At 33.5% G+C, this 21,646-nt stretch overlaps 1 protein-coding gene across 6 annotated transcripts in view; it reads left to right on the top strand.

The window, feature by feature from the left end:
- Positions 1-21,646, top strand: part of Ano3 (anoctamin 3) — a 400,060-nt gene that overhangs the window by 239,588 nt on the left and 138,826 nt on the right. The gene's annotated exons all lie outside the window — the stretch shown is intronic.

The following is a 21,646-nucleotide window of genomic DNA, read 5'->3' as shown; positions in this document are numbered from 1 at the left end:
CCTTCTATGCATTCTTTAGGACTCAAGTCACATGTCACTTTTGAATAAAGTTGCTTTTTTTCTCCTCCTTAGGACAGTGACTCCATCTTTGCCATCATAGCAACCCCCAACACACACACACACACACACACACACACACACACACACACACACACACACACACAATGGCAGAAATCACCACATCGTAATTATATATCCTCTTTCTTCCTCCCTGACTATATTACCTTCTCTTAAAGGAGAGAGACTCTGGATTATTTTTCTTTGTAATTACCTCAGCACCTTGCACAGAATCTGACTCATGACAGGAATTCAGGAAAAAACTTGTTAAATGAGTGAACTACTAAAAGAGATTAGGAAAACATTACAACTGGAGGTGAAATAGTTATTCTTAATGTGGCCCTCAAGAGAAAAGGGATTATTTATGAAGAAATAAAACAAACTTTCTTTACAAATAGGTAAAATATTCTGGTTAGTTTTGCTTTTAGAAATTTATATTTATAATATAATTGGAGAGGCTAAGAGGGAAACATGAATGAGGATATTCACTGCATCATTGTGAATTAAAGCAAAATATAATTTAGCAAAACAAGCCTAAATATTCTTCCATTGGAGGTAAATAAATAAAGATATAAATATAAAATTGAATAGTGTTCAGCTATTTAAAAGTGCAGGGGGACAAGGCCAATGTGTCCTACTAATCCTCGAGTGGGCCAAATACACAATCATACATAAAATATGTGAATAAAAAATCATGGTATCACTGACTCCTGGGAGTCACCTATCAAGATTGGTACCTGGTACTAAAATTCTTTGACCTAACTCAGGTTCAACAGATAACACTATATATTGATGTAGAGCTATATGACAGACTTTTGGTATTTTACCCAAGCATCACTTCCTTTGCTGACCCTCATTCTCTATCCTAAGTTGGACAATAAGAATTTTCCATTCTCTTGGCTACAATGAAGATTCAGTGATGGATATGTTTCCCAAGTTGAATTTTACACTATACACACATGCATATATACTCAGGTATAGGAAGAAAGTTATTTTTAGTGAAATGTTAAAGCAAAATGAGCAGGAGGTTATTATCTTGGGTTTCTTTCTCTACCCAGAACTTTATGTAAGTAAACTGAAACAAAAATTGAAGGGTTTTTTTTTTTTTTTTTTTTGTGTGTGTGTGTGTGTGTGTGACTGACTTAGGGCAGAGGGCAAGGTAGAAAATATCTGGCCTCAGTTGATCACAAACAGCCAACCAGTAGATTGGGGACTTCCTATCATACCATGCACAAATAAGATGATCGTAAACTATAGCCATTAAATGCTTTCCTTACATTGCATTTGCAATCAGCCTGTAAAAGTCTACTGCTTGTTGCTACTAGAGTGAGAGTGGAGCACTCTGAACCTCTTCCAGTTTTGTGTGCAACTCAATTCATGAATGGCTTTCTGCTCAAATGTACTCTCAAATTTATATTGTCAAAATGTTTCTCTTAACAGCAGAAGTGAATGAGGAAAACACAAGAGAATTAAAACATGGAGATGTAATAGTAGAAGGGGAATCTTGACAATTGCATTTGGATCTCCAGAACCAGCTATTTCTAAAACTAACTAATTCTGGATATTTTAGTGGTATAAAGCTGAGTAAATACTATTGTATGAACATTAAAAGGTATTGTTGTAGTTAGGGAGAAGCTGTAGTTATCAGTTTTGAACTGTGTTTCTGTTATTAGGGGAAATCAAAGTGTCCTGGTTAATGTAGATATCCATGACAATCTGAATAATAAGAAAATAGTGTATAACTGCATGCATTAATACCATGTGTGTATGTGTGTTATATATTGCACATCATATGTAATATATATGCATAAACACATATTTAATCCATATTCTAGAAGACGGAGATGAGAAAGACAACTCTGAGCTTGCAATAACAATTATTTCTGAACTACTATCTCTTGCAATATATTTACCTCCTATTTATTTATGTCATTCATATATTATAGGAAAAACAAAAGAAGAGCAGGGAAAAATGAAATGGAGTTGAAAAATGTCATTGTTAGGAGCACAGAAAAAAAGTTTTGGTAATTGGAGGGTGCACATGAGCAAAGGTACTAAGTTTGACTAAGTCATGTAAGTACAGGGCCAAGGCCAGAGATTTACCTGGCTACAGCGCACAGTGTGGGGAGAATCAGGCTGGAGAGAGAATACAGGTGTGAGGAAAATATGGATTTATATAACAAGTCCTATGCCAGGAAAACACGCATCCATAAGCAGACTTCTATGACATTTTTCAAACTTAACAAAGCACTATTAACACTGAGTTGAATCAAAAAATTAGGTGACTGAGCAGCTACTGAGCAACAGTTGAAACATCATTGAAACAGAAGCTGTGTTATTAGTTAACTCATTTTCCACATCTTATCCCTCACATAAATGGCCTCTTGAGTTTGTTATTAGCACTTCAGTTTAATTCTTAAGGACAAGTATGTCAGTAGAAAGAATTTTTTAATTTATAATGCACAAAGTATCAGGCTATGGTCTTTTATATATTTGCCAATAGAGGTAAGCAAATGTAAAAATTAAAAATAAAGGTAATTATAAAATTACTGAGCAAATGCTACATGTTAAAGAGTACATAGTGCTTTCATAATAGGCATGTGAAATAATAGATGTGATTCTTATCCTCCACTAGGAATATAAATATTTCAATATAACTTGATATTGTCAAGAATTTGGCCCCTAGAATTAGGATGTGGGTTTGATTTGCGGCACTTTCATTTACATGTCATGTGGCATTGGGCCTTAGAGTTCCTATCTATACATTATGTGTGGGGACATGGTAGTAACAGTTAATAATACCTCCCTCACTGGGTAATTGTGGGGAATGAATGAGTATGCATTAAACAGCTTCAAATAGCTCAGTGGTAGAGTGTGTGCTTAACATGTACAAGGCTCTGGGTTCAATCCCTTGAACCAGAAAAATAAATAATAGTATGGGAACATAGTAAGTGTTCCTTAAAAAAATGTATTCATATTATTAAAAATCAGAAAATCAAGGATTTTAGAGCTTAAAGGACTGATTCAAGAATTATAGACATAATGGTGGGCAAGATGGCCTACCTCACAAGTTGTTAGAATCTGTATAACAGGGAGCAAGGTTTAGGGTAGGGAAAGGAGAGACAAAGGAGGAGGTGGTTAGAAGTTTGTAGAGGAAATAAGTAGGTATGGGGAAGATAGACAGAAAAAGTCCTGGAAGAGGAGACTTTTCTATATCTCTGTGTGACATAGAATTTCTTCTCATTTTCCTTTTAATGTACATGGAAAATTCTGCTTTACTTGCTAATCTTCATAGGTGAGAACTTTGGGAAGGAAATAATGATGATGAGTGGAGGTTCATAAATATTGTATGTTATGTTTGTAACCTAAAACAAAAAGATCCACAGTATTGAATAGTAGAAAGCTAGTTTCTCAAAATGTTGTGTTTGAAGGGGCTGAATCATGTCTAGGATGGACCACATTGGTACAATTTACCTCCAAGTACATGGTGGGGATGGAAGGAGGAGCATAAGACACCTGACAGAAGTGGGCTATCTAAAACTGAGAAAGCAGAGAGGGAAGAAGGGCTGTAAAGAAAACTGGGCTCTGTTGTTGCTCCAAGAAGTTTCTCAAAGGAAATAATACTTCAAGCAGTATATATATATAAAAAAGATCAGCCTCTCTTTTTATCTCCACTAAGCAACTCTTTTTAAAAAATAAATGTTTTTATTTGTTCTAATTGGTTGTATATGATAGTAGAATTCATTTATGTACTTTGATATATGCAAATGAAGTATAATTTCTCATTTTTCTGATTGTACATGTGGTAGAATCACATTGTTCATGCAGTCATATATGAACATAAGGTAATAATAAGGTAATGTCTGTTTTGTTTTATTATCTTTTTTCCCACCAAACCCCCTCCCCTCCCTTCACTCCTAAGCTATTCTTTTTTTGGGGGGAGGGTGCTGGGGATTTAACTCAGGGCACTTGACCACTGAGCCCCATTTCCATTCCTATTTTGTATTTTATTTAGAAACAGGGTTTCACTGAATTGCTTAGCACCCTGCTTTTGCTGAGACTGACTGAATTTGCAATCCTTCTGCCTCAGCCTTTCGATTCTTGAATAACAAGAACCACAATGGAGATTATACTTGTGATTTGAGATTGATTTGGTAGATTACCAACAGGCCTGACCTTCTTTCACTTTTTACACTTTGAAATAAGTTGAGGATAAGTATATTATATATGCATATAAGAAAATATACTACTTATAAATGATCCGACTTTGGGCATTTTCATTTCTCTATATAAGGAAAACCCATTATATGTATATAATTGAGTTTCATTTGTAGTTTTTCTTGGTATTGTCTAAAATATATATTTAACATTGTCTTTTATAAAGAAATGTAACAATAAAGCAAATATTGATTTGCTTATTGATTTCTTTAACATTGATTTATTTAAAACGATAATTAAATAGCTCGAAGAAGATTTTTTAGCAATTCCGACGGAAATCTCTGGACTGACATTAGCTGTGGCTGTGTTTATGTGTTTCTTTGTGATGGCACTGCACTGGAAAGCAGTATTTTCAAAAACTGCTTATCAGAGTGCTCAAATGGTTTATGTCTTTGTAGAGGCAAATTTCTAATCTTAGTCCTTCTTAGGTCAGCAGTTCCTTCCTGGATAACAAGAAGATATACAGGGTTCTACCTTCAAGGTATTCCTCTGTCTGACTTGACATCTTAGATTTGGGCAGATGCTATGGGCAGCATTGACACTAAAGTAGAGTGTTTTCATTAGTGAATGAAAAATAGTCATCTGTAAAAGAAAGGTTCAGGATAAGAGAAACTACTGTTCTTGTGGAGCCTGCACTTTTGAATCTGTCATCTTCCTTTGACAGGGTCTTTACCATGGTACTGGGTCAAAACAGGCTGACAGGAAAGGAGGCTTTTAGTGGGAAAAAGTAGCATTGACCAAACATTTTTGTGAATACTATTTTTAAGACTCATCGCTAATGCTATGTGCACCTCGTCATCATTACTTAATGCAGCTGCTACTGCCCTGCAGACACCAGCCTAATTTGCAAGGGCCTTTGGGTGATGTAGAATTGTTTGGCTTCCCAAGTGTCCAGGAAATCAATCCCAACTTTCTTTTAATGCAAAAACAATTATGCTCTTTACTACTATACCGCAGCAGTGGCCCTTTATAGCAGGAGGCTAAAAAGCAATGTAAAAACCATAACTTATCAAAACTGTCTAGAAAGTAGGTTGGTTATCCTATTAAAACTCATCTGCTGTAAATCCTGCCTAGGAGTATGAATTAAATACCCAGAGGCTATTATAAAACTTGTATTTCATTTCTGCCTTTTCCCACGTTACTAATTTATTACTGTACATCCACATTTCTTCATATGTCCTGTAGGGGAATTATGGAAATAATGCAACAGTGGAACTTTACCCGCTTAGAGCTCTTTGTGAGGCTGAGCTGTTATGATTTTCAGGGTCATAGGTAGGCTTTAAGGATGAATTATTAGATGGATTTACTGATTCTCCTACCTGATTTGCCTAGACTGTATATACCCACTATGTAACAGTTACTGGGTAACTACCACTTAATGATTATAAATAACAAACAAGGGCCTCTGTTTGTGATTGATTTTGTAGATTACCAAGAGGCCTTTCTTTTGCTTTTGAGATTGTGTTCATGCTGTTGACACATATGATCAGTGGTCTTAAAAATTGCTGATTTTCAAGCTACAAATGTGAGGTCAACTGATTCCCAAATTGTTGATAATTTAAAAATCATATCTTTTTTCGGGTACAGGCTGCATCTGGGAAAAGAAAAGATCTGAGTAAAGAATGATTTTCAGGGAATGCAAGCAAGGTATCAGAAAGCCTCATTACCAGTATACTCCAAGAAGTCTCAGGAATAAAGAAACAGACACATCCTCTCTTGAGACTTGAGTGTTACAATATTGTTTTGGGTTATGGGAAGCTAGGCATTAAGAAATTCTGCTTTTTGACACCATTCATTTACATCTGCCCCAAACCCAGACAAGAAAGAGCTATTAGCCTATCTCTTCTATGCAGTTCCCATGCCATGTGTCTTTTCATCTTAAAAAACAACACTAGATTTAGAGCAGTCCTACAATTTGTAATTGTCAAAGAATTCTTCAAAACAAAAATATAGAGCTTAAAAGTAAATAATTATTAATTTTTATTAAATGGTGATTTATGCTAATGATATTTAATTTTCTCACATATAGTTTAATATCTTCTCTAAACACTATGTGTAACTTCTAAAGCCTGAGACTATCATTTATTAATCAATAATAATAAGGACAGCAGAAACTCTTCCATTTTCTAAAGTTTTTCATTTCAATATGTATAAGCAAAAATATGTTGACTATTGACCTGTGCCCTATAATAGGAATAATAGTTATGTAAAAATAAAATGGCACTGCACAAATTTTGGTTCACCTGAGGCTTTAGAATGGATGAGACTAAGCATCAGTGTCTTATTAGTTAGGGGGCTGAGATGCATGTTGTGCTCTGTTTTATCCCTTCTGGATAAAACACTTCTGGAGTGAGTACTTATTTTGATTTCTCAATTTTGTAGTGATCTTCTTGCTTAAACCTTTATGGCACCCTCTAATCTGTTTTTCCTTTTTGATAATTTTTATTTTTTAAAATTTTATGTACCTGAACTTGTGGGTCATCTTATTTATATACTGTCTGATCAGTAAAACATTTGTTTGGCAAAGCTACACTTGGTCAACACCAGTAGTCATGATGACTTCTTATGTTTAACTTATATGCCAGCTATTTATTCTTAAAATGTATATTTTATAATGCCAATGTAATGTCAGATTCTTATCTGCTATTTAATATCTACTCCTTGTTTTATTAAAATACTATCCTTTTGTACATATGGAGTCCATACCCTGTCCTTCATTCTAAGTTTAATCATTTAATAATTACTGAATAAGTGTAGTGCATTAACTGCCTAGTAATCATTTTTACAGAAATCAGCCCATGTATCTTTATAGCTAGATTTTGAGGCCATGTCTGTATAGTTTACTGTTTTTCACCTATGCCTACAGAAAGAATAACATTATTAAGTTATTAATTTTATATTGTTGGAAATATTTGTCCTACTCTGTGAATGAAAAAACCAAAGGATATGGAAATTAGTAAAATCCAAGTCTATAACATCTGAGTAAGAAGCATAGCCAGAATTCAAATTTAAGTCTGTCTACCTCTGAAGAATAAACATTTCAGTAGGAGGCTTCCCTGGCCCTGATATGGGAGAAAGAGCTAAGGTAAAGAAAAAGCAATGATTCCTAGGATTTAATAGGCACTTAATAAATATCCTCTTGCTCAACTGTAGTGTTAAAAGATCCTTATTATAGGTCTTTTTAATTTTTCTGATTAATATTTATCTCTCTATCCTCAATCACTTGAACAACTCTGAATGATCAGGCTTTCAAAAACATATTAAATGATAATGATACATAGTTCTTTGTTTCTTAAATACAACATAAAATAGTTGCTAAAGAGATTTGTGCATGTGTGTGAGTTTTCTTTTTTTGTTAATGAAGCTTTAATAAGTGAGTTGCTTTCTTGGCAAGTTATTGTTTTCACTGTCATTTACTGACATATTTAGTTATTATTCATGGAGGAATTTGCTGGAAAGGACTGCTGTGGGCAGTTCCAGGGGCTATATTGTCTGAAACATAAAGTGTTTTAATGACCTTCTAAATCCTTTACAGAATTATAGCCTTGTGTTTGGTTTCTAAATAGGAGTGCATTATAAAAGTTTCACATCTGTCAATCAGTAATAGTGAAATGTTTTTTTCTGCCTTCCCAGCTAATGGTCTGTCAACTCCTGTCTTAATATTCTTATTTCTATTTTTAAGTTATGTAATATCTATGACATTTATCAGCTTTAAAACAGTGCTGTTATTGAATATAGATGCAGTTAGTGTGTGTGTTAGGAAAGGCATGAGCTAGTCCAACTCTGAACCTGAGATAGTAATATCAGTGTTTATTCATGCAGCTTTTCCCCTGGCCTTCATTCATCTTCCTCTTTGCTTCCAGCCTCATTGGCTGAACCTCAGATGACCTAGGCTATGCCACATGACCTCCTGTGGGAATTTCTTTCTTCTCTTTTACTGCCCAAACTCCAACCTTGTCTTAAATCTTACTCTGCCAAGGAAAACAATAAATAAATCCAGATTGAATTTAATTTAAGCTAAGAGGATAATAGTTTGCTATAGCTAGATGTTTGCCAAAGCATAATTTTCAAATAATATTAAAGATTCACAGTAACAACTTAAAAATTTTAATAGGTATGAGCTTAATGTAATGTGTGTTAGAAAAAAACATAACCATCACCTGAAACTTGTTAGTTTTAGATTAACCTTTTGGCAAAAGGCTAAATATTTTTAAAGTACAATTTTTCAGCATGTTCTAGAGAATTACTACCTTGTTCCTTTCTTGAAATCCACCAATGAAGTCATGAAGACTATTTTCAAAAAGTTTTTATGAACTTTTCAAGTATATAGTTTGTTTCAAAGTGGTCCCAGTTACTGGTGATTATTATGGTCTTTCAAAGCAGTACTAGGGATTGATCACAATACTTTGATCACATTAAGTGGGTGACTTCATATAGAAAATACCAGACTCTAGAGCACATATTAAAGAGAAAGTAGATCACTAAAAAGACCTTCACAGCAGTAGTAGAAATAGCCATCACAACAACAACAACAATGACAACAACAACAACAACAACAAAAAAAACAGATTTAAACACAGAAAGAGAAAATAAGGCAATAAGACACTTCTCAAAGTTTAAAACTCCCAACAACTAAATCCAGAGATACTGTACTAGAAGGAATAATGAAAAAATAATTTTAAAAGTAGATTTTTGAAATTATTGATGAACTAAAAGAGGATTTCTAACAAACCAACTAGCAAGAAAATGCTGGATATGAAAGAACATTTCAATAAAGTGATATATATTCTGAAAAATAACCAAACAGAAATCTTGGAAATGAAAAACTCAATTAACAAAATAAAAATCTAAGTGGTGAGCCTCATTAACAGAGTAGAACACAATGAAGGAAGAATATTATGGCTTAAAGACAAATTGCAAGAATTAGAACTTACATATAGTAATAAAGAAAGGAAGAAAAAGCAGCTATGAACAAAGTATGAAAGCTCTGGGACAACATCAAGAAGCCAAACTTAAGACTCATAAGTCTTGAGAAGTAGAGGAGATCTAGACCAGTGGCACAGAAAACATAATCTGTTAAATAGTAGCAGAAAACTTCCTTAATCTCTGGAATGAGATGGGCATGCAGGACTGGAGACATTTAGATCTCCAAACAACAGAACCAGAAAAAGAAATTTTCCATAACACATTATACTTAAAATGCCCAAAATTCAGAACAAAGAAAGAATTTTAAAAGCTTCAAAAGAGAAGTACCAGCAAACCATTTAGAATAAAAACACATTCACAGAGAAACTCTAAAAGCCAGGAAGGCATAGAATTAGGTATTTCAAACTCTGAAAGAAGATAACTGCCAACTAGATTACTATAGGCAGCAAAGTTATCCTTCAAAATTAAAAAAAAATACAACCTTCAAAAATAAGCATAAGCTTAAAGAAATCATGATCACTAAGACAGCATTGTAGAAAATACTAAAGAAAACCTATACACATAAAAAGAAGAAAAAAGTAACCAAGAGAGTATGGAAAATAATAATAAAATACTAATACCTTGATATAAGGTACTAATTGATCCCAGTACAGTAATAGTAGACTTCAGTATATCATTCTTAGTAATGGACATATACACCAGAAAGAAAATCAACAATGACACAAGAGATTTAAACTTTACTAATGATAAACTGGACTTAACAGATATCTACATAACATTTTATCCAAATACAACTGAAGCTTATGGAACTTTCTAAAATTGAGACATTCATTGATAATAGAAAAGAAATTTTTTTTTGCATTTTTAGACCATAATGGAATAAAATTAGAAATCAAGAAAATTACAGAAACTACAAAAACATGAAGACTGATGTATTTTTTAATGTCTTTTTAAAAGGATGAATGAGTCATTGAAGAAATAAAGGGGAAAATTGAAAAAATCTTAGAATAAACTAAAGACATAAACATAACATACCAAAAGCTCTGGAACACAGCAAAAACATTCTTAAGAGTGAAATTTATAGCTATGAGTATGCTTACATTAAAAAGGAAAAAAAATCTCAAATAAGGAACTCAATGATATATCATAAGGTGTTGAAAAACAATTTTTTAAAATTATAAAACCAGCAAAAGTAAAGAAATAATAAAGAAAAGAAATAATAAAATAGAGCCAAAGTTGACAAGATAGAAAGTAAAATCACAATAATAAAAACAATATTAAGGATCAATGAAACAAATAATTGGTTCTTTGAATGAATGAACAGATTAATAAATCCCTAGCCAAACTAATCTAAAGAAAGGGATAAAAGACCCAGATTAATAAAATAAGCAATGAAAATGAAGATATTACAACTGACACAACCATAATGCAAAGGACTAATAGGGACTATTTTGAAAATTTATATTCCAACAAATTGGAAAATTTAGAAGAAATGCGTACATGTCTAGACACATACATCTACTAAAATTGAACCAAGAGTATATGGAAACCTCAATGAACCAATAATAAACAATGAGATTGATGCAGTAATAAAAATTCTCTCAACCAAATAAAACTCTGGACCAGACAGATTCACAGCTGAGGGGGGATAGTAGAGGATAGGAAAGGCAGCAGAATACAACAGACACTAGGATGGCAATATGTAAAGCAATGGAAGTGAAACTGATGTGAATCTGCAATCTGTATAAGGGGCAATATGGGAGTGCATAACCCACTTGAATCAAAATGTGAAATATGATATATCAAGAACTATGTAATGGAGGGGTAAGACAAGATAATACAAATGGAAGAAATGATTTACAGTAGAAGGGGTAGAGAGAAAAGGGGAGGGGAGGGGAGGGGAGGGGGGATAGTAGAAAATAGGACTGACAGCAGAATACATCAGACACTAGAAAGGCAATATGTGAATCAATGGAAGGGTAACTGATGTGATACAGCAATCTGTATACGGGGTAAAGTTGGGAGTTCATAACCCGCTTGAATCAAACTGTGAAATATGATGTATTAAGAACTGTGTAAGGTTTTGAACGACCAACAATAAAAAAAAAAAAAAAAAACTTCAGAAAATAGAAAAAAAAAAAAACAAAAAAAAAAGAAGAAGGAAAAACTGTGCTCCTCAAATTGTACTATGAAATTGAAAGGGAGGTAACGTGTTCAAATTTATTCTATAAAACCTGTATCATTCTGCTATCAAAACAAGATAAGGACATTTCAAGGAAAGACAACTACAGATATCACCAATATCACTGATGAATGTTAATGAAATTTTTTTTCCGATAAAATGCTAGCTAATTGAATTTAAAACAATCATTCACAATGATCAAGTTGTTTTTATCCCAGGGATGCAAGGATGAGTTCAATATACACAAGTAAATGAATGCAGTACATCACATAAACAAAACCACAGACAAATATTATGTGATTATCTCAACAGATGCAGAAAAATCATTCGACAAACTTCAACATCCTTTTATTATAAAAATACTGAAGAAACTGTGGATAGAACAAATTTATCTCTATTTATAAAAGTCTATTATATGATAAACAAAAGTCAAAATCATAATGAATAGGGAAAAACTGACAGAATTTCTTATAAATTCAGGAATAAAATAAGGATGTTCACACTTACCCCTCTTATTCAATGTAATTCTGAAATTTTAATTGGAGCAATTAGGCAAGAGGAAGATAAAAAAATGGATACAAACAGGAGAGGAACAAGTCAAATCATCCCTATTTGCAGATGATCTGATCCTATACTTGGAAGACCCTAAATACTCTACCAGACCACTTCGAGAAATGAAAAATACATTCAGCAAAGTAGCAGGATTAAAAGCAACATCCAAAAATCAATACACCAGTAAAGGATCTATACACCAGTAAAGGATCTGCTGAGGAAAACATCAGAAAAATAATTCAATTCAAAATGGCATCACAAAGAATCATATTTCTAGAAATAAACTTAGTGAAGCAGATAAAAGACCTGTGTAATGAAAAAAAAAAAAGAAATTGAAGAAGACACTAGAAGATGGGCTGGAGTAGTGGCTCAGTGGTAGAGCACTTAGCTGGCATGTGTGAGGCCCTGGGTTCGATCCTCAGCTCCACATATGAATAAATACAATAAAAGATTCATTGACAACTAAAAATTCATTGACAACTAAAAGAAATATTTTAAAAAGGAAGACAACACTAGAAGATGGAAATACATCCCATGTTTGTTGATAGGAATTAAAATTGATTAAACAATCATATTACCAAAAGTCTTCTGTAGATTCAATGCAATTTCCATCAAAATACCAATGATATTTTGCAAAGAACTAGACAAAAAATTCTAAAATTCATATAGAACAAAGGACACAAATTAGCCAAACAATCCTGAGCAAAATGAGCAATGTTACAAGCATCACAATACCTGATTTCATATCATTCTGCACAGACATAATGAGAAAAATGTTATGGTAGTGGCATAAAAGCAGACAAGCATACCAAAGGGACAGAATGCAAGGCACAGAAACAAACTTACACAGATACAATCATCTGATTCCTGACAAAGGTGCCAAGGGCATGCATGGAGAAAAGATAGCCTCTTTAAAAAGTGGTATTGGGAAAACTGGATATCCATATGTAGAATGAAATTAGATCCTTGTCTGTACAAAAGCCAATGAAGAGTGAATCAAATGTCTTGCTATAAAACCAGGAACTTTGCAAAATTTTGAAAATAAGAGTTGGGGAAATATTTCAACCTTTAGGCACAGCAAAGACTTCCTGAATAGGAACTATGTAGCACAGGAATCTATGAACTTTGTGGGACCAAATTAAAAGGCTTCTGTTCAGCAAATGATTCAAATAAAGAGCAAAGAAACAACTGACAGAACAGGAAAAAAAATCTTTGTCAGCCACTCTTCTGATAGGATGAATATTCAGAATATATGTAAAGAATGCAAAAAACCTCAATGTCAAAAATCAAATAACCAAATCAATAAATTTAAAAATGAACTCAATAAACACATTTCAACAGATGTACAAATGGCCAAAAACTATGTGAAAAAGGATTAATATAATTAGCCATCAGGGAAATGCCAATCAAAACTACATTGAAATTTCATTTCACTGCAATTAGAATGGCAGTTATGAAGAACAAAAATAATAATAAATGCTGGCTAAGGTGTTAGTGACAATGTAAATTAATACAATCATTATAGAAATCATTATGGAGGTTCCTCTAAAATTTACAATAGAATCACCAAATTATCCATCTCTTTCACTCCTTGGTATTTAGCCAAATGAATTAGTCAGCATACTTTAGAGAAAAATGCATAGCCATGTTTATTGCAGAACTATTCACAGTAGCCAAGTTATGTATTGAGCCCAGGTGTCCATCAATAGATGAATAGAAAATGAAATTGTGGTATGTATATACAATACAGTTTTATTGAACCATAAAGAAGAATAAAATTATATCATTTGCAGGGAAATGGATGGGAAAATTGACCATAATTTTGAATGAAATGAGACAAGAAAAGCATCATGTTTTTCCTTCATATGAGGAAGCTGGAGGGAAATAAAAGGATGCCATGAAGGTAGAATGGTGACCAATAGGGTAAAGGGAGGTATTTTGGGTAAGGAAAGAGAAGAGAGGAGAAGTAGTATTGGGGAGTGAAATTGATCAAATGGTGTTTTGTTTTATCATTATTTTATTTATTTATTTTTATGTGGTGCAGAAGATAGAACCCAGGGCCTTGCACATGCTGAGTGCTCTACCAATGATCCACAACCCCAGCCCTCAAATGGTGTTTTAATATATATATATATATATATATATATATATATATATATATATATATATATGAATGTCACAATGAAACCCACCATTTAGTATAATTTAGATGTTTCAATAATATACATGTGCACATATATATGTGTGTGTGTGTATATATGTGTGTATATGTATATATTTTTTTTTCAAAAATAATAAACATAATAACTTCTGGTGAGGAAGTAGAGAAAAGAGAAAACTTTCACACTGTGGGAATGTAAATCAGCATTCATTACAGAAAACAGTATGTAGTTTTCTCTACAAATTAAAAATAGGCTTGCTTTATAATTCATCAGTCCCACAATGAAATCAATATGTTGAAGAGATACCTGCACTTCCATGTTTATTGCAGCATTAATTACAATAGCCAAGATATGGAAGCAAATTATTTATCAACTAAAGAACAGGTAAAGAAAAATGTAGTATATATAAATAACTGAATATTTTTCAGCCACAGAAAGAATGAAATTATGACATTTGCAGCAGTATGGATGAACCTGGGGAAAATTATAGTCAGTGAAATAAGCCAGGTGCCAAAGGACAAACATATGATCTCAACTCAAATGTGTAATCTAAGAGAGTTGATACTATAGAAGTAGCAGAATGGTCATTACCAGAGGCTTGGGTGTTTAGCAGGGACAGGGTTAGTGAGTTTTGATCAAACGATGTAGAATTGTAGTTAGATGTGATAAATTTTAGAAGTGTTTCCAGAATAGTCCTGTATATATATACACACACACACACACACACACATACATAGGCTAAAAATCAGCAAGTGAATTACTGGGGCCAGGGTAGATAAGAGAGGATAGATAAGAGGGGAGAATAAAGAATGACTTATAATGGCTATTGAGCTTATTCTGTGTGTTAAAACTGTTCTGAAATGTTGAGGTGCTCCTTGTATAACTCTGTGAACAGACTAAGAACTTTTGTATTTTATATTTGAAATGGGTGAATCATATAATATATTGAATTTTATTTCAATATGCTATTCATAAAGTGATTCTCAAACATTAAATATTTGTGTTCAGTAATGTGAAACAGGAAGAAGTGGGTGTTCATTCTCAAGTATTCTAATTACAATTCATAGTGTTCTCACAAACTTAAAGAAATATAAATTCCACCACTTACCTCAGAGAACATATTGGGTACAATCACTGATGCCTATTTTTCTTAAAATTTGGATGGCTTAACTTTTACTTTACCTAGAGGTCTTTTAAAATGCTTGGAGGATTTGCCTTCAGATATTCAACTTATTCTGGCAAGGCCAGCCAAAGGGAACTTAGTTTACAAGGCAGGTACTCCAAGAACTACAGGGAGCCTAACAGACAGTTTAACCCAGAGTTTCCCTAGTGAACCTCTTGCAGGAGCCCAAGCAGGAGCCCCAGGGGATCTATGAACCCCCTGAAGTTGTATGCATAATTATTTGCATATATAAGTTTGAGTGTTTTTTTAGAGATGTTTCCTATCACTAACAAAATATTAAAGACCAGTGATTTAATCTTGAGTTATTCTTTCACACCTTAAAAAATAAGACTATCAACATCAAAGGAGCCTCCCCAAGTATAAAATAGCCAAGGCAATAAATGGCACGTCTAGGTTAAAAAAAAAAAATTCTCCTGCACTCTCTATTTTAAAATTTATCTTACACACACACACACACACACACACACACACACACACACACAGGATTCTTTTGACCAGGATATTCCCACTTCCTTTCCCTCTAACTACCTAAGCCTCTGGTAGCCACTTTTCTACTCTGTAGTTCTATAACATTAACATGTAAAACATTTTTAGATTCTTTCTCTTTCTTTTTATAAATATCTAACTTTTTAACAGCAAGAGAAGATTTGGTACTGGAAAGAACTAAGCTTGTGGAAAAATAGGCATTAATATTCTGTTATAATTTTAATGTCAACTTTCCAATTTTTCATTTAATTTGATTCATTTTTACTCTGAATAGATCATTCATAACCAACATGATAAAACCATCTGCTTGATACATTAGCAAAATGGAGTTGTTCAAGAACCCTCTTTTCTTTTCCCGGGTCTGGAAAGATTCTTGTCTTACTGATAAGAGAATTCAGGAGGAAGGAAAGGAGAACAAAGAACTGCTGGGTCATGGAAAGTAATTTTCTGCAAATGCCAGGAACTTGTCTTTTGCAAGACCTATCTATTCTGCAGAAACCAACACATTTCTCACCAGAGCAAATCCATATTACTGTGACGCTTATATTTAAGAGATTTTATTTTCTGCCATCTCAGAGCATATGACCAATCATAAACATATAATAATTTAGAATAGCTTGCTTTGGAACATATGTGAATTTTGCTAATTTCCATGTGTCAAGGACGCCAACGCTTATCCTAATTCAGTGCCAATACTTTGATACCCTGATCTGGAGGTCTGCCTTTTCAAGTTAAATATTCAGGTGAAACAGTAGCCTTTGACCAAGATAATGTTCTTGGACTGTTTCTATATTTCAAAGATACCTTATTCCACTCTTCTATACTCTGACTTGACATTTTTATTGTGCATTTTCAAAAGTACAAAGAAATTGAACCTGCCTTGTATAATTTGACCTCTCTATGTTGAGCTTTCCCTTGTTTTTAGGCACCTGCTTGCCTTTCATCTGTCACAAATCCAGAGCCAAAACAAGGGAGCTTCTTAATATTTCAAGTACACTTACTACTGAGATATCCTAAAAATATCTCATGCAGACTGGGCTGTCTGACTCACTTTCCATTGTATCCCTGGCACCTAGAAAATTTAGAAATGAAAAAGCCACTTTTGCAGTATCTGCATATGTGTGACAACAGTTCCTCTTGATTTCCGAATCTTACTTTGTACTGAACTTGAAACCAGTGATTCCTCAATACCTTGTGGACAATTTTCCATTTTAAAATGTTATACTATGCATCACTTTTGTTTCTTTTAATTGGAAAGATCAATCTAAATAACCAGTACTAATGATATACTAGTTTCTCATGAACATTTTCGTTGGACCTATGAGTTCATGCTTCTTTTAAAAGAGTTTCCTAAATACGTGTTGGAAATTATGTCTCTTTTTCATTGAAAACTCTTGGTGTTTTCCTTGGGGAGATCCTCAAGGGACAATGTGACATTTAAGATAGCAAGCACTACATTGAAATCAAGTTCCTAGGTTTTTCAAGCTCTCTAAATAGTTTAACTCCACAAACAACTTTGTAACAAAATGAAATTTGATTTTGTTTTGCATTTAAAATTTAGTCTTTTAGAAGAAAAGCTTTATTCACAAGCTAGCAGTAAATTAATAATTCTATTTTGTATTTTTGGCTCATCACTAGCAGAAGTCAGAATCATGACAGGGTAGGTTAAATAAAATAGGGTTTGTGTGGACAGTTGTCCCAGCTAGCTGACATTATAGAGCTTAAGGTTTTTTCATCTCTTCGAAACACTTGTTCTGAGATATTCTCTATTCCTTAAGGATACCCTATAGTCCTCATGGAATCCCTTTTAATCAATAGATTCCAAGATATCCTGTTTAATATCACCTATAAGTGTTCTATCATTTTATTGATGATATAAATGCAGGTCTAATTGTCTGAAAGCATGTACTATTGAGGGATCTTGATTAAAATGTGAGCTTATTATTTGAAGATCTATGTTGTAACCGTATCTATGGTGTGAATACCACTTTACGTTTCACAGAGTGTTCAATTTTACTAATTCCTAAAATAGCCTGGTTAGGTTATACATGTCAGGCAAGAAAGGAAATTGAGGTTTAGAGTTTAAGGGGTTTTTGTTTATTTGTTTGTTTGTTTTCAGTGCTGGAAATTGAAACCAGGGCTTCCTACATGTTAGACACATGCTCTACCACTAAACTGCATCCCAAACCCTATAAGTAATATTTTAAACTACTAATCAGTCATACTATTGTCCAAGATGTTTATTTCCAAGATGATGGGCTATATTTATCTCCCAAATTATGATGATTATTATGAGTATTTGAGGAATAGTGAAAGTTATATTCTCCCTCTATTATTTCAAAAGTTGTTATACTTTGTCATTTCTAGATATTTTAGCACATAAGAGTTTGCAATTATATTATTTGCCATATTACCAACATAAAAGCCTTGACTTTCTATTTTCATGTATCTCTGTAAAATTTGGTGCTCCGTTTTGCTGTGAAGATTTTACTTCTCTATTTTTGTGGTCAAAAACAAACAACAAAAAAATTCCCCATTCCAAAGTATGTACTTTGTATTCCAGTTGGTTTGTGACATTTGGTAACATGGATAGACCAGAGACTGCTTTTCACTCTAGAGAAAGTAAAGGCCTTGTCTCTTAATTTCTCCTGAATAATGTTAATCATGCTACCAGTGAGAGATTACACAAATCTCAAAATAAATCTTTTCACCTTTAAATTATTTATATTTGGAATTTTGATAACAGCAATGAAAAGCTGACTATCTCTGTGTCTTGTTTTCAACATTTATGAAATAAGTAAAATGGTACAGATTTTTTAGTTTTTGCAAGCAAGAAATTAGCATCAATAAAGTTCTTAGAATAGTGCTTAGTTTTTGTTTAGCTTATGGTATCCTTATTATTTCTTTACACATGATTTTATTGATTATGATCTTAAATGGTGTATTTCTCTGCCAGGTTTTTAACAAGTTCTGAGTAATATCTCTTAACAGTCCTACAGTCTGATGTCAATAATTCAGAGCTACTGATTTGTTGAGGATTTGTATTATTGAACACCTTGTAGAAAAGAGGTAGAGACATCATTGTGTAAAAGAGAATATGTAATAGGTATATCCAGGTTCAAATCAGCAGTAAAGGCCATGTCATCCAGCACTGAGGACAGATTTTTGGTATTCTGAAAAATCATGATTAAAGATGATTTACCTATGAAAATTCACACATATTTTAAGTTAAGCTACATACATTAATATACACATCTATTAATGTACTTTTAAATCTCCAGGACATTTAGAAAATGAAAACAAACTTTTCCAAATAAGTAGTATTTTAAAATGTAAAACTTCTCGATAGAAAAAAGAAAATTTTAATTATTCCAACAGCACTTACTAAATTTCCACTGTATATGGAATTTCTTCTGAACTGTAATATATGATATTTTGGGTTAGTTTATTTTTAATAGCAATTGATTTTGTTTTGTAAATATGTGATTTTTGACAATACATTTTATTTAAATGAAATGAAAAAGTATCAAAAATATTTTGTTCTGCATAATAAGTAGGGTCTGTGACAAGAGCTATTAATAGGCAATGGTTGTAACTCTGAAATAGATTTTAATTACATGCCTGGGCTTTGGAATTTTCTTTCTAATTAAAAGCGTGTACAGCTGGACCTTCTGAGTAAAACATGGCACCAGGCTAGCGGTGTCTAGACTGCCGTCTCCTTATTCATCATTACGGACTGCTGCCATAAAGGTGTGCAGAAAACCACTACTAGAAACAAAAACAAAACAAAACAAAAAAGATTTTTCATTATTTATGGAGTCAATGAGGTAAGATTGAGAGACACATGCCTAGAACCCTAACACACCCTATGAATTGAAAACTTCTGATGAACACCCAAATTATGAAGAAGAGTTGAACAATCCATTGATCCATAGGGGCCACACTGCCAAGGAAACTAAGGAAAAATCTGCTTTCTTTCCAAGCAGGAGTATGGGGTAACAGCCAGGGTCTTATTGGGGCTTCTTCCTGCAGAAGGGAGCATAAGCCACCTGAGAAATTAAAAGTCTAGAATAATTAGTGAAGAGCAAAAGACAAAGAGTGAGAAATATATTTTCAAAAACAGAGCCCCTGATAGGTTTAGTCCACATGGGAGCTGGAACTAGCAAAAGATGATGACTCCAGTGGTTTATTTAAGGGGGTACATCAAAGGCAGGGATAAGGTTTTAAGGATGGAGTCTTGCTTCATTATGTCCTGCAGTCAGCAAGTTGATTGACAACTTGGCAGGTCACACCCATATCAGAGGGACTGTGTAGTTACAACAGGTAACCCCATCTCCAGTGCTATGTGGGAACTGTGGCAGAGCTTAAATAGGGATCACAATGTGTCAGGGCAGTCCATCAGACAAAATGTCCACTGGTCATTCCCAGACACCAGATTTTCCTATTCAACAGGCTTCGTTGCACAGCAGTCCACATGCAGCCCATGTACGGCTTGCAACACAGGAACAGTCTTCTGAGCTGCCCTGAGTCATGCCCTCCTTTCTGGTCACTCTCAAACCAATAAAAAGAACACACCAACTTAATAGGCTTGATAATAATTAATTGTATTCTGAATACCAAAATTTAGAGATAAAAAGTTTTGTTGGTGGGAACAGATACTGGCAGCATCTGAGAGCCATGCATAGTGGGAGTGCAGTTTTTCATTTTACAGAGTATGGCAAAAGCAAAATTTAAGCAGAGAGTAGGAATCTGGAATAATGAAGATTCCATCTGTTCAGAGCTATGCATATTACATAAATTTCTGTAAGACTTCATAAATTGAACTAGAACTTTTATCCAACAAGTTCCACCCTGGTCAAGATCAGCAAGGTAAAGTACAATTTGTCTACAATCAACAGGTCAGCAAATGAGCCATTCCACAAATTTAGTTGAATGGGAAACATCTTTATATTCAGTATTCCCATATGTTGAGACTAGATTTAGGTAAGTTATAAGCCAACTGAAAAATTAAAAGTCTAGAATAATTAGTGAAGAACAAAAAACAAAGAGTCAGAAATACATTTTTAAAAGCAGAGCCCCTGATAGGTTAAGTTCACATGGGAGCTGGAACTAGATGATGATGGCTCCAGTGGTTTATTTAAGGGGGTACATCAAAGGAAGGGATAAGGTTTCAAGGATGGAGTCTTGCTTCATTATGTCCTGCAGTCAGCAAGTTGATTGACATCTTGGCAGGTCACACCCATATCAGAGGGGCTGTGTGACTACAGCAGGTAACCCCATGTCCAGTGCTTGACTTTAAGATAACAGAGCAATGAGGAATAAAATATTTTACTACAAGAAACTGGCAAAATAGCATAATTATATAGAAATTATATGTGAAATATGATCCCTACCAACACATTTTTTTTTGCAATAAAATCAATTCCAAAAGACTTTGGAGTCTCAGTTTGAAAGAACAAGCAAAACTTATACAAAATATGGGGATAAAGTTATCATAACTTTGGAACAGGTAACAATTGGTTAAAAGGGGACAGAAACATTATAAAAAATTCATAAATTGGACCACATAAAAATTAAGAATATCTCTGTAATTCAGTTGCACAGATATTTCATTTTAAAATAGCGAAAAATCCAGTTGTAGACAACTAAGATTTGAGTGCACAGAGATGTCAAAGGGCATGTTATATAGATTACTGTAGAAAAACAAATCATTAGAAAAGGCATCAGTACTCTAATCATCAGATGCAAATTGAAATCTCAGTAAATCAGTGTTCAGTAGCTCTCCAACCAAGTGGATATGATATAATTTTTCATAGACTGAAAAGAATTTGTGGAGCATGAATAACTGAAATATTATTGATAGGGATATAAATTAATTTA

Source organism: Ictidomys tridecemlineatus, chromosome 4 (genome assembly GCF_052094955.1).
Source record: "Ictidomys tridecemlineatus isolate mIctTri1 chromosome 4, mIctTri1.hap1, whole genome shotgun sequence".
NCBI lineage: Eukaryota > Metazoa > Chordata > Mammalia > Rodentia > Sciuridae > Ictidomys > Ictidomys tridecemlineatus.
The sequence above is the reverse complement of the archived record's forward strand: the minus strand, read 5'-3'. Positions and strand labels throughout refer to the sequence as shown.